Source organism: Mastigoproctus giganteus, chromosome 5 (assembly GCF_048544385.1).
Source record: "Mastigoproctus giganteus isolate SK-2022 chromosome 5, ASM4854438v1, whole genome shotgun sequence".
Classification (NCBI taxonomy): domain Eukaryota; kingdom Metazoa; phylum Arthropoda; class Arachnida; order Uropygi; family Thelyphonidae; genus Mastigoproctus; species Mastigoproctus giganteus.
In genome coordinates, this window is record NC_143579.1 from 4,034,282 (window position 1) to 4,049,820 (window position 15,539).

Here is a 15,539-nt window from a genome sequence, read left to right on the forward strand (position 1 = left end):
CTCTACAAGTGCTTCAAATCTTTCATCTAATGACCCATACAGATCTGAACATGTTTTTAAGTTCACATCTTCACTTTGCAGAACATGACTTGCTCTATGAAAGTTTTGCAAAATCTCATCCCACATGAAAACAAATTCTACCTCTTGCATCTTATTTGCAATATTGTCTTCTCTTCTAGTGTCTCCCTTTTGTGACTGATCTTCAACCAAACACTACAGCTTCCAATATCTTAAATAAACATTTCAAAACTGCTATTATTGCCATTGAAAAATTGCTACTGTTGCCTCCCATCTGGTATTAGAGAGGGATTTTAACACAGGTTCATTTTCAAGACAAGCTTTAAGAATTTTGCACCTGTTAGTTGAGGCTGAAGAAAATGTATAGAGCAAATGCACTGTAGAGAAAAAATTAATTGCCACTTGACAGCAGTCAGCAGCACTTTGGCCTACCAGATTTAGTGAATGGGCTGCACAGGGCATATCTATGGCAAACTAATTTTCTTCTAAAATCTTTGGCTGCATCCCCTTATAATGACCAGACATATCAGCAGCATTGGACTGACTCCTACATTTTGAAAAATTTTAGTTTGCAAACTTCACGTAAGTACTGCAATTCCTGGTTTACTATTTCCTCACCGGTATGGTTTTTCTGTTCCAAAAAAAGGTTAAAAAGCATTGAATAGGCTGCCCATCTTTTAAGCATCGAAGTAAAACCCTTAACTGATCTATATATGATAGAACTGGCATTGAATCAACTGGCATGGTAAAATAACTAGAACAATTTACTTCATCAACAATGAAGGCATGGACCTTCTGAGCCATTAGTACAATGAGCTCCTCACAGGTGGATTTTGGACAGATAAGGATTTCCTTTTCCAGAATTTCCATACAGTATTTTGAAATGTGCCCTGCTAAAAATGGATCAAACCAACTTATGGACTTCAAGCAGCCCTAAAAAATTCCCATTCTTCAGCAAACCAAAATTTTCATCTGTTTCTCAAAGCTAAGCCATGCTCAGCTAACATATGAATAACAAATATTACACTCTTCAAGACATGTACCCAGTAATTGAACTCTTCTTTAATTTGTTTTTCCAACTCTTGTCGCAACCCCAAACCCTGTCTGCCAATTAAGTATGTTAGAATAGAGTCTCGGTGAGTAGTGCTTCTTTCATGATGAGCAATTATACTAGCATTCACCAGTCACTGAACCTTTCTCTTTCAGTAAAACACGAGGAACAGTTAGGAGCAAAAAAGTTTACAAACAAAGCAGTGTAGTGACCCTTTTAATGGTGAATACAATAACCACTCTCTTGTATTGCTGACCAGTGGCTTTTACCCCAAATAAATGTTTTAGCATTAGCATTAGTAGAGGCATTTGATGCAAGAAAGCAAGCTTATGCAGCATCAGCCAAAAAAAAAAAAAAAAAAAACCACTTCCACTTCACCCCTCTGTTCGTTCAAAATACCTGTCCAGCTGAGCCTTAAACTTATTTAGGCTATCAACCTCCACTACAATGGATGGAAACTTGGAGTCTTTTACTTTTGCAGTATATTACTCTTTGGAAATTTCTCACAAATTCCTCTCAAATTCATTTTACCCACTGTTTTCACAAAACTCTTCATTATGCCAAGTTTTATGTGGAGAGGTGGAAGGAAAATATTCACTGGATTCACTATGGAACAAACATACTGCACTACTCACTACTTGTTCCTGGCCATGTGCTTCTTTGAGGCCAGTCATATCTGTTGTAATGGTCTGCAGCAGAAGATCCTAGTTTTTTTTTCCTATGAACAAATATTTTGTGCACCCTCCTTGGATTACCAATGATTTTGAGGTCACCACAAATACTCATTGATGAGTACTGTATTGAACTACTTCAGTGTTGGGTCCATTGTTGTTTCCTGTATTTATAAATGATATTGATGATGGTATATCAAGCTTAATGTCCAAGTTTGCAGAAGATACGAAGGTTGGCAGGGTTGTTAAGGACACTAATGACAGTACACTGCTGCAACAGGATCTAGAAAAGTTGAGCAGATGGGCTGAGAGGTGGCAAATGAAGTTTAACATTGACAAATGTAAAGTACTACATATGGGAAGCAGTAACCCCAGAGTAACATCAACTCTGTGGTACTACACTGACAGTGGTAGAGAACGAAAAGGACCTGGGGGTAATTGTGCAGGGAGATATGAAATTCTCGGAGCAGTGCAGATGAGCTGCAAGAGTAGCTCATGGTGTCTTGTCAATGATATACAGGAATTTTTCTAATGGCAGGGATAAAGAGGTGATTATCCCCTTGTATAAGGCAATAGTCAGGCCACACCTTGAGTACTGTATACAGGTCTGGAGGCCTCATTTTAAGAAGAATGTAGAGCTGTTGGAATGAGTACAGAGAAGAGCAACAAGATTAGAGAATGGAACAAAGGGTTGCTCTTATGAAGAAAGACTTAAGTTTTGCAAATTACAGTGTCTGGAGACTAGACACCTGTGAGGGGATCTGATTGAGGTGTATAAAGCCTTGAATGGTTTGAGCATGCTCAATGCTGATGGGATTCTTCCTCTTGCTCAGAATAATCACCTAAGAGGGCATAAATTCAAATTGAGGAAAGACAGATGTAGGACAGATGTGCAGAAGTTTGCCTTTAGCCAGTGGGTAGTTGGTTTGCGGAACAGACTTCCATCTTTTGTTGTGGAAGTTGAAAGCCTAAATAAATTTAAGGCTGAGCTGGACAGGTATTTGGAATAAATGGAGGGGTGAAATGGGAGTGGCTTTTTTTTTTTTTTTTTTTTTGGCTGATGCTGCATAAGCTTGCTTTCTTGCATCATATGTCTCTACTAATGCTAAGTAAGTAGTGTCTTCATAGTATAGCATGTCTTCTTTAATGAACACAGTGGGCCTTGGGGATGGATGGTTCTAAGTTTCTCTTATGCAATTGTCACAAGTACATATTACACTCAGATGTAATGTGTATTTGTGACAATTCCCTAAAAATTCAATTCATACCAAGGCAGCAGAGCATTTAGACTGTTTACTGTAAAGATTGTTGCCAAAATTTGGTTTATTTCTCATTAGTGAGATACTTTGATATTCTTCTTAATCAGGTGCTTCTACTTTAGTCTCAGTCAAGAAATTGGCTTTATCTTTGCAGAGGGATTAAATCACTAATGAGGTCATTCAAATCACTGTGGGTAAATAGCTGTCTCTGGTGTGTCTCTTTGTCGAATGTATCAGTTGAAGTGTTCATGTCTCTGCTAATTACACCTTCATCACATTCCATTTCATCATCCAAAAAATCTAATCCATGCTACATAGGTACTAGAACTGGCATACTGTCATCATGGGGATTGGCATACTGTCAATGAAGATTGAGAATCCAGTTCCATTCATATTACAAAAGTAACAATCACCACTGTGATTTTTCAGCTCCCTCCATATCACATGTATGGCAAATGCATTGACCTTTTCCTTTTGCTCATCCAGTCATGTAAACCATTTGTACAAGTAATACAAATAACATATGGTGCTCATGTCTTATTCTGGATACTTATTATTATTATTATTGTCTGTTCATTTATCCATGAAATGTGAGCCACCCCCAAGATGGATATATATGTGCAGGAAAGTATGTTGTTTACAATGTGAGTTGTAAAATACCACATGTACAATGGGTTACATGTAGAATACATGTGGACTCAACCTGAGAAATTTACACAGCAGTTCACTTATACACAAACGGTTGAAATTTTTGAAAATTTCAAAATACAAAATTTTAAAATTATATACATCTCTAAAGTTATACAAATTAGTTGTAGAAAGACATTCATTGATCAGTTGATAGTGCCATTCAGATTCATCAGCTAATAGAGCTCTTAATGGCTTTCTTTCTATAAAGCTTATCTTTGCAGAATTTATCAAGGTGGATGATTAATTTTTGAAGATCTCTAAGACACTGACAGAAAATATATCTCTCAGAGAATTAGATTTTGTAAGAGTTAGCCGAGGTGGGAGACAAGAGTCAGGAAGACTCTTCTACCCTTCTTTGGTCCAGAGATTAAAGATGACACAGTTGCAGCAGCTATTCACCCCACTATGAGCAGTGTTAGGGTGAAGATATTTCTTGCAGCCATCAGATGTGAATCTGATGCAGCCTGGAAAACAAGATGCGGGAGATATCAGAGACTGCTGGGAGTCACTGCAGTACAAGTAAACATATGGGATCTGTTAGGGTAGCTAAGAATAGAAACAGGTGCGTGTATACTTGTGTGTACACCAATGCTAGGAGTTTGGTAAATAAATTTGAGGTGGTGGTCAAAACATCAAAGGCAGATATTGTTGGAATATCAGAGATGTTGTGTCACACAGATATAAGCAATACAGAAATGGAATTTGGGGAGTACAATGCATACAGAAGGATAGACAGGATAGGAAAGGAGGAGGGGTTATGCTATTATTTAAGAAACACATAAAATCAAGGAAGTAAAATACAGACAGTCGACATGGCTGGACAGTGCAGTGTTGAGTCAGTTTGGTGCGACATAAACACTGGGAAATCAAAATTGAGAGCAGGAGTGTGTTATAGGCCTAATGACTCTGATGAGTATAATAAACAACTGTACAGGTATAAAGAGTGAGCCAGTAAATCAGAGCGTCTTATAATGGGGGATTTTAATTTCCCAGATATTGACTGGAATTTGTGAGTTGTTCACTCACACACTAGCAAGGCTTTTGTGGATTTATTGGATGATTGTTTTCTACAGCACCAGTACATTCGGGAGGCAACTAGAGGGAGTTGATCTGATTATCAGTAGTGATAATCTCTTGATTTGATTATCAGTAGTGATTCTTCATGCATTAAGAATCTGCAGATAAAGGAACCACTAAGTGAAAGTGATCACAGTGTGCTGAAGTGGGATTTATTCAAAGAGGTAACTACCATCAGGGGAAGGGTTTTTGCTTTCATAAAGGCGACTACAATGGTCTGAGACAGTATTTAAATTCTCTACAGTGGAACCAACTGATGATGTTACCAACAGCAAATTCAAAATGGGAAGAATTCAAAGAATTAATCTTGGAAGCTACTAGGCTTTTTATACCAACAAAGAAATATTGTTCAAGGTTTAGGCTAAAATGGATGTCAGATGAACTAATGAGACATGTGGGTGGCAGGGAAGAAAAATGAATGGAATACATATAAATTAATGGGTGACACAGAAGCCTATGATAGATATAAGCTGGTCTGTAACCAAGTCACAAAGGAGGTTAGGTAGGCAAAGGCAGATTACTAGAAATCTTTGGCAAAGGATGCAAAGAAAAACAGCAAAGAGTTCTTTACTTGTGTAAACTCTAGAAGGAAGGGGATGAATCAGATTGGGGAGTACAATGTGTACAGCCAGTCGACATGAGTAGATTATCCAGTGGACCAGATTAGTCCACTAGATATCGATGGTTCAACTGTTGATGATCCTGCTCAGATAACTAACAAACTAAATGAGTATTTTACATCTACACTCACACATGAGGAGTTATTCAGGGAGGGGAATTCCAGAGGTGAATTGAACTTTGGCAGTGAGCTAGATGAGCTTCCTTGGACTCAGGGGAGGTACCCATGGACTGGAGATGTTCAAATGTGACCCCAATTCACAAAGCAGGATCAAAGGGCAACACAAGTAATTACAGACCTGTTAGTTTAACTTCTGTTCCAGGAAAATTAATGGAGGCATTGATTAAAGAAGCACTGCAGGATCAACTAGAAAAGACTCCAGTTATAGATTGGACACAGCATGGTTTTGTTAACGGGAAGTCTTGTCTGACCAATTTGATTGGATACCATGTTGTGGTCATAAAGGAACTGGATGCAGGGAACAACTTTGATATCATATACAGTCGAACTTCCCTATAATGAATTCAATAAATCCAGTGAAAAAATTCGTTATAGAGAAATTTCATTATACATAGAATATCTGTTTTATTAGAAATTGCTATCTAATTAGAAAATGAAAACGAATCTACATTTATTTTTAATGTATTTTATTTCAAAAATACTTATTTAAATTACGTTTACACAATTTTCGCCGGTAAGTATCCCAAATTAAAAAAATCTGTAATTTTCGTTTGCACAGTATAATTAAAAAATGTCTGATTCTCAAAGAAACCCTCACATTTGTTCAGAGCATTAAAAACATTATCAGGAACATTTTCACAAAACTCTAGACCCATACGAACCGTTTTAAAAGCGTTAATCATTTCTTCATGAGTTGGCTTATCTACAGGTTGTTCTGATGTGCCTTCAGTGTCATCGTTAATTTCTTCATGATCATGGTCACATCTAACACTGTTCAGCAATATTTCATCTTCATTTGGATATTCTGTTGTATTCAGATCTTGATCTACATAAACGTAACTATCCAGTGTTATTTCATTTTCGATGTTTCCAGATGATTCTAATAATGTCCAAAAGTTTTTCAGTTGAGAAAGGGGCAGTTCATCTTATTCGTCCAGTTGTTGTTCGACTTCTGTATTCAATGCAAATCCTGCTTTCGAAAAACAATTTTGAATAGTGTATTCAGTGACATCGTTTGTCCAAACTTTTGCCAGTTCAGAGATGCAATCTCTAAGGTTAATTGTAACCTCCAAGTTTCTATTTTCTGATAATGCATTGACAATCTTCATTATTATTCTCTTCCAATAATGAAATTTAAAATTTTTAATAATGCCTTGGTCCATTGGCTGGAGTTTTGACGTCAAGTTTGGTGGTAAAAACAACAACTTCGCACTTTTAAGTTTGGCAGAAATACTGGCAGGATGTGCCAGACAGTTGTCAGTTACCAACATGATTTTCCTTTTTTCTTTTGTTATACGTTGTCTAGTTTTAATATCCAGTCTTCAAAGATATCACTTGTCATCCATGCTTTTTTATTAAAGGTGTAGTCAACTTCCAAAGATTTTGTGCCTCTAAAACATCTTGGGTTTTTTGATTTTCCGACGACTAAAAGTCTTAATTTTTCACTTCCTGTCATATTTGTTCCAACTAGCACAGTGATTCTTTCTTTGCTTTGTTTTCCGCCAAAACATTTATCATCCTTAAAAGCAAGCGTTCTAAACGGTAAACATTTAGAGAATAATCCCATTTTGTCAGCATTAAAAACATCCTTAGGTTCATATTCTTCCAAAATCTTCTTTAAGTACTGTTCCTCCAACTGTTGCAATCTTCTTCGCTTACATTAACACCTTCTCCACAAATAACCTTTTCCACAATTCTGTGGTGCTTCTTAAATTTATCAAGCCACCCAGTGATCGCATTAAATTCTGTATGTCCCACGGACTGTGTAAATTTCAGAGCTTGTTGCTTAATTATTGGACCCGATATTGGTATATTCTTTTCACGTATCATTTGCACCCATTTTAGAAGAGCTTTATCAACATCTTCATATATACACAACTGAATTCGCTTCTTGTCTGCTCCTCCTTCAATTGCAATTAAAGTTGATTCTCGATTTTTTAAAATCGTAGATAAACTGCTTGCAGGTATGCCATATTTCTCTGCAATATCTTTTTTCTTAAAATCCTGGTCAATATCACGAAGAATCTTTGCTTTATCATTAATACTTAAACACTTTCTCTTTGACATTGTTTCCGCAATTGTAAAAATTACTCGACTGCAGCTCTTGCCGATACACACACCGCAAACTTTGTGCACTGGCCATATAGTGAATTGTTAGTACCGCCTACTCAATGACGTTTGCTTGCCAATTCAACAGTATCACGTGACCTTTCCTACCAATCACTTTGAAGAAATATACGACTGTGAATTTCTTTTATTCTGCTTTCATTCATATATATATATACACAAAAGAAAATTTATGGTTAATGTATGCTGTATGTTACTTTTCAGAAAAAAAAAAAAAAAAAAATACAAGAGCATATACCTATGTGATTGATGACAAATTGTTCTAAAAGAACGAAATTAAAAAAAAAAAAATTCATGAAACCATCTACTGGAAGTCCAGTTATATGAGAACCGACATATCATATAATGATTGACAGGAAGGTCACGTGGTACGGTTGAGGTGAGAAGCAATGTCACTCAGTAGGCTTTACTAAAAACCGACTATGGTAGCATTCTATGTATTGCCGCCTCAGCATGGTAAAGGTTTACCACAGCAAATTTCGTTTTCCCCTTAGCCAACATCAATTTACAAATCTACCCTATTTATTGTAAAGTTTATGGCCACTTTTAAGAAAACCCATTTGGTTTTATAACTGTAATAAAAATGAAACAAAGACCCTCCTATGGGCATCAATGGCCACAAGTGTTCACTAAAAGTGATGATTATTTAATTCCAGATGCTAATGTGCAATTTCGGAGGGAAGGAGGCAGTATATTTGAGCTGTTGTTTAGCAGTAAATGCTTGAAAATCTTCAAAAATGCTTTTACTAATTTATTTAAAAATTCGTTATAGAGAGACTAACACTTCGCTATATGGGATTAATTTTACATGTAATTTCGTTTCAAGGTGCAATGTTTTGCAAAAAAATTCGTAATATAGACAAATTCGTTAAATAGAAGTTCGTAATAGAGAAGTTCCACTGTATTTGAATCTTAGAAAGGCTTTTGATACTGTTGCACACGAAAGACTGTTGCACAAATTGGAGCAGTGTGGCATTGGAGGCAAATTGCTGCTATGGATAAAGGGATGGGTGAGTGGGAGAAGACAGAGAGTGGTAATCAATAGACACTGCTCTAAGGGTTCAGTGTTGGGTCCATTGTTGTTTTCTGTATTTATTAATGATACTGATGATGCTATATCAGGCTTAATGTCCACGTCTGCAGATGATACGAAGGTTGGCAGGGTTGTTAATGACACTAATGACAGTACGCTGCTGAAACGGAATCTAGAAAAGTTGAGCAGATGGGCTGAGGGGTGGCAACTGAAGTTTAATATTGACAAATGTAAAGTACTGTATATGGGAAGCAGTAATCCCAGAGTAACGTATCAAATGTGTGGTACTACACTGACAGTTGTAGAGAATGAAAAGGACCTGGGAGTAATTGTGCAGGCAGATATGAAGTTTTCTGAGCAGTGCAGATGGTCTGCAAGTATAGCTCATGGTGTCATGTCAATAATATACAGGAATTTTGGATTCTTCCTATTGCTCAGAATAATCGCCTGAGAGAGCATAAATTCAAATTGAGGAAAGACAGTTGTACGATAGATGTGCAGAAATTTGCCTTTAGCCAGCATGTGGTTGATTTCTGGAACAAACTTCCATCTGTCGTTGTAGAAACTGATAGCTTAAATAGATTCAAGGCAGAACTAGACAAACATTTAGAGCGAGTGTATGGGTGAAATTAGAAGATTTGTTGGGTTTTTTTTTTCCTTTTTTTGGCTGATGCCATATAAGTTTGCTTTCTTGTATCATGTGCCTTTACTAATGCTAATGTCTCCAGGGAGTGGGACCCAGATTTTCTTGGAGGTTTGTTTGTTTGTTTGTATTGAGGTTTAATGGCGCATGGACTATGCGGGTTTCTTGGAGGATGGATCAGGAAATAGTAAGAGGGTTACTACCCAGTTCACCCATCTTCTTCTTCTTCTTCTTTGGTCCTTAGCTGGCAGCTGGGGGAGGCGGTTGGCCACGCAACCAGTATGATGCTGTAGGTGCCGCAGGGTTTCGGGCTTGCTCTGTGATGTTCTTCCATACCTTACGATCCATGGCTTCAGTCCTGGCCTGGTTAAGGTCGAGACGTCGGCTCTTCAAGTCATCTTCCACTTGCTTGGCCCACGTTTTCCTAGGCGCGGTCCGTTGGATGCGCCACTGGGTGGGTCGTTGTCTCCAAAGGAGTGTGGATGGTATTCTGTTCGTGCCCATTCTACATACGTGGCCAAACCATCTGAGCCTTCGCTTCTGGATTTGGTCGGCAATGGTTGGTTGCTGTTGACATCTGGCGCGGATGGTATCATTAGTGATGCGGTCGCGAAGAGAGATGCCCAAGATCTGCCGCAGGCATCGCATTTGGAATACCTCAAGTTTGTTCAAATCTAACTTGAGACAAATCCATGTTTCCGATCCGTAAAGAAGAATAGGCAGGATCAAAGTTCGGAAGAGTCGGATTTTAGTCTTTGTGGAAATGTTGGTCCTCTTCCACAGACACCATTTGAGCCAGGCGAACGCAGTGGCCGCCTGTCCAATTCTGCTGTGGATTTCCATGGTCGATGCAACTTTCTTCTCCTGGACCAGCGACCCAAGGTATTTAAAGTCCTGCACTTGCTCGATCTGGACGCCTTCGAGATAGATGGTGGCTTGCGACCCATCTGTTGTCAGGGCCTTTGTCTTACCAGCATTGATCTTCAAACCGTATGGCTGGGCAATGCGGGCAATGTCGTAGAGGATGTCCGTGGCTTCAGCATCATTACCAGCAAGGATAGCACTATCATCAGCAAACATCAGGTCAGTCACATAGTGATCCTTGTCATATTGTATGCCCTGTCTGTTTCTGAATGCTTGCCTCATAATGGCATCGACCACGATGTTGAAAAGCAACGGGGAGGCTACATCCCCTTGGCGGACTCCAGTTTGGATGGTAAATTCCTCAGATAAATCGTTCTGAATGCGCACCTGGCTGGTTAAACCGTTGTATGCAGTTTGGAGGAGTGTGATGACTTTTCGAGGTACATGTTCAATCTCTAGTAGTTTCCATAAGGCAGGCCGGTGGACACAGTCGAAAGCAGACTTAAAGTCAATGAAAACAATGACGGTTCGCTGTCCACACCGGATCCTCTCCTCCATCAGCTGACGAATGGCAAAGATTTGATCACAGCATCCTCGCCCGGGTCTAAATCCTGCCTGTTCTTCTCGACTGGTTTGCTCGCGATGTTTTTGCAGTCTTGACTGGATGATCTTCATAAAGACCTTTCCGATGATGGAAAGGAGGCTGATGCTACGGTAGTTCTTGCAGTCCCGGTTATCACCTTTCTTGTGGATCGGTACGATAATGGCTTTCCTCCATGTTAACGGAATTTGTTCAGTGCACCAGATGGTTTTGAGGAGTGAGTGTAGTCGGCGAAGCAGTACATCTCCCCCGGCTTTGATCGCTTCTGTGGTGACTTGGTCCACTCCTGGTGCCCTGCCATTCTTCAGGGATTGTATGGCTGCTTTCACTTCTTCTACTGTGGGCTCAACATCGACCATGGAGACCTCAGGGGGGTCGATCGAGAGTGCTGTTGCTGGCGGTCCCTGAGGTGGGTCGTGATTATACAAAGCTTTGAAGAATTCACTCCACCGTTGCAGGTGTTCGGATGGTGATCGCACGAAGGTCCCATCAGCATTCTTGATGTTGTCACTAGTCAATTTGGTCTTTCCACTCAGACATCTGAGGGTGCGGTACTCGTTTTTGGATGCCGCCACTTCAAGATCGTCTGCCACTTGGTTCCAGTATGCTTCTCTTTCTGCTGTCATTCTTTGTCGGACTTCTCGGTTTAGCTGCCGGTACTGTTCAAAGTCGACCAACTTTGCCTGTTTCCGTTTGTCCACGAAGTCGAGGCACTCGTCTGATATCCATGGTTGCGTTCGACGTCGGGCAGGTGGACATAGGGGCTTGGCACATTCCAGGATGGCATCAGAGATCTGCTTTTCTTCTTCATTTATATCCTCGGGCACGGCCAGCATCTCGAAGCGGTTGGATAGGGCGATCTGATATGCCTGTTTGTTGGCAGCATTCATTAGCTGCCTCCAGTCCAGCTTGGCTGACCGAGATGATCTTTTTGCATGCCGTAATTTGAGCTGCACCTTAGCCCGGATGAGGTAGTGATCAGATCAGCAATCAGGTCCCCTCATGGCACGAACGTCCATGAGTGATGAGCGAAATCTGGCATTGATCAAAATGTAGTCCAGGATTGCTGAGTCCTTGCCAGATGGATTTCGCCATGTAAGTTGATGTTTTTGAGGGTGCTGGAAATGGCTGTTTCCAATGATCAGGTTGTTAGATGCGGCAAAGGACAACAAACGTAAGCCGTTGTCATTGATCTTCCCATGGCCAAACTTGCCCATTGTTGTTTCCCAACCAGATCTGTCCATGCCAATATGGGCATTAAAGTCCCCTGCGAGGATGATCACTTCTGTCTGCGGAATTGAATCCAGCGTATGTTGGAGCTGGTTGTAGAAGTCATTCTTGGTCGGGTCCAGGCTAGTCTCAGTTGGCGCATAGGCGGAGATAATATGGGTCTTGATGGTGCCCTTGACAGTAAGGACTGCCAGGCGGTCCGATATTGGTTGGAAAGCGATCACACTACTGGTGGCCTGAGCATCGACCATAAAGCCCCGTCCTGCTTCTCGTTTCTCACCACCAGAGTAGAATAGCATAACCGCTTCGTTAGGTGCTGGTGGTTGGATGATCATCGTTCCAGACCCGGTGAGCCTTAATTCGGATAATGCCGCGATTGATATCTTGCACCTAAGTAGTTCTTGGGCAATGATTTCCTTTTGTCCAACGTGGTGCCCCGTTCGAACATTCCATTCGCCAATGTTAATTGTCCTTTTCGGTGTAGTAAGCTTATTGCTGTGGCCAGTGATCCACTTCACACCAGCACCCTGGGTCCCCAGTGCTGGCACATCGGCTACCCCGGATGCGGTAACATTGTTATAACAGCTTGTTCTGTGGCCAGTGGTCCACTTCACACCAGTACCCTGGGTCCCCAGTGGATCGGTACAACAATGTTACCCCGGATGCGGTAACATTGTTGTAAGAGCTTGTTCCGAATTTCATGCGGTTTCTTGCCTAGTTTCCCCAGTTTCCCGGTTCTGGTCATTTCGGCAGGATGACCACCCTCCTCCTTTTGCAGCCGGGCTTGGGACCGTCCATGGCGGACTACCCATCTTAGTAGTAAGCTGGAGCAGAGAGCCAAATTTTAGAAGTGTAAAGCAGTATAGGGCTTAAGGCACTTCAGGCAACTTCAACAACAGGTGTAAGGTACCTCTCGTGTATAAGGGTTTCATAAAAATAAAAAAAAGAAAGGCAATGTACTGAAGTACAATGAAGAACTGATACAGGAAGTACCACAAAATGTCTGAGAATAATCTGTAATTCTTTAAGAAATTAAAGGCAGATTACTCTTCATACAGGTTTAAGTGCTCATTATTTCACCAAGTTCCAGTACTTGGATTAGGATTTTGTGTTCCTAGATTTAACTAATTGATGATTTTACTTAAACCAAAAATAAAATTATCGATCTTTCTGTGCACTGTTTTATAAAATAATATTACTAATATTAATAGAGTGTCCTCAAAAAGCCCAGGCAGTGAAAACTAGATCCTTCACTTTCATAAATGGATCCCAGAAACTTTTTTAATTTTTCTTCTTTGAAGTACATTTTGTGCTGAATTTTTCATCTTCAGAATTCAAAAAAAAGAAAATTAAAAAATTGTTTTGTACCAATTTTCATCCCTGAAAATCTGGTCACCCTAAGGAAAGTAACCCTAAATTTACGGAATTAGTTTAATCTGGTCACCCTAAGTTTAAGGAAAGTAAAAATGAGAATTTTTACTTTCCGAGAATTTTTACCACAGGGAAAACGGTGATTAATGGCATGACTGTTTTATGAAACATTACCGACAAATGTGCAGTGGTTTGCCAGCAGAGTCTTTGTAGACTCTTTATTAACCTTTGCCAAGGCTTTAATAAAGAGCTTATGAAACTCTATTGGCAAACCACTAAATGCTCACGATTCCTTAACCATAAATTACCTTAATGAAACAGTTATGTCCATTAGGTCAGAAAAATGGAGATAAATTAATAAAATTTTTATTTCTAATTCTCAGTTAAAAGATAACAATAAACTCACTCAGCAGCATAATTCAGTGCTATCAATGGCAATGGATGAAATAATCCAGTTGCCATTGACTGCACTGGATTTTTTCATGAATCATTATGCTCTTTCATGAAGCATAATGCTCTTTATTATGAAAATGCTGGTGAGTGGCACATGGTAGCAATGCACTACTGCTGATGACCAGTCCTCAAAAATCCACCCTGTAGTTTCAACAGAAATTACTGCCAAACAGAACTCAGTCCATGCATTCATATTTCTAATTACAAACCAAGTATTGATAACGCTCTTTGTTACTTACACTTCACACTGATTATAAATTGTGTAATATGGAAATCCTTGCTATAAAAATAGCTCAACATAGAGATTCAACTGTGTTAAACAATCAGAAGCCTATTGATATCTCCTCAGTATGGAGTATACTGAATGTATTATTTAAAACAGTTAATGTACAAGTTAGTGCAATTGCATAATTTCAGTACATAGCCAACTACTTAAGTAGTTATAAATTGGCATCATTAAGTATATCTCATATTGTGAATACCTTCACAACAAGTTGCCATGATATTGCACTACCTCGAATAGTAACACTTCACCACAGGAGAAGACTATTGTCTGTTTCTAGGAACAAAAGTGTCTTCAGGCAATAAAGAGAAAAAATCATAGTGCAGAGTAGGATTATTTTCTAAAGCTATTTCAATCCTTTTGTTGTATCACATATCTTTACTTAATAGCTCCCTTTTTAGCCATATTGTTGTCTCTTTATATTATTCCATTCCGTTTCACGAATTTCTTTTTAGTCCTGCTGATGGTGCCCTATGTTGTTTGAAAAGCATCATTTCACTTCCTATGCTTTGCTGTCTATTTTTAATTTCATGCTATCATATCATATTCTTATAATTCTGTTGACTGAATTTCTTCAATAAACAAAATCAAAAAATGGTACCTTTAGAAAATAAGTGGCACCTTTTACAAATGGAGATTTTATAATTTTTAAACTTTAAATTTCAATCCATACCATGTTTTAGCCTGCAAGGTAAAGAATCAATAAAAATAAGTGAGTTTAGTAAATGTTATGAACTTTTATCTATTTATTAATTACTACTATTACTGCTACTACTACTACTACTATTAATAATAATAATACTAATAATAACTTACCAACTCATAAAATATAACTGTAGTTTCACTGGTTGTAGTAAAATGATTTACATTTAATGGATGAAAGGCAAAGTGATTCTAAAGGTGAAAGCAAAATACAGAGGTATGAGATTGGTTAAGAACTATTAACAAAATAAATAAATAAATAAATAAATATATATTAAATAAGAATTAACAAAACAAATTAGAAATATTTTAATTGTTTTAAGAAACCAAATGATGCAAGAAATCAAGATTATACAGCTTCAGCCAAAAAAAAAAAAAAAAAAAAAAACTAACACCTCATCCACTTCACAACACCAAACATCCATCTGGCATTATGAAGTAGATAAGATGGAAGTTTGGAATTGTTGGAACAATCAATTTCCCTTTGACCAAAAGGGAAATTGATCTTACATATCTATCTTGCAGCCATTCTTTTACAATTTAAATTTATGTTCCCTTATGCATATTGTCTGAGAAAAAGTAAGGATGCCATCAGCATTTAGTTTACTCAATCCATTTAAAGCCTTAAACATTTCAATCAGGTTTCTCTCAGGTGCTTGGTCTGCAT

The 15,539-nt window shown here is 38.7% G+C and overlaps 1 protein-coding gene across 1 annotated transcript in view; it reads right to left on the bottom strand.

Moving 5' to 3' along the window:
• Positions 1-15,539, bottom strand: part of LOC150085136 (cilia- and flagella-associated protein 251-like) — a 131,265-nt gene that overhangs the window by 31,396 nt on the left and 84,330 nt on the right. The gene's annotated exons all lie outside the window — the stretch shown is intronic.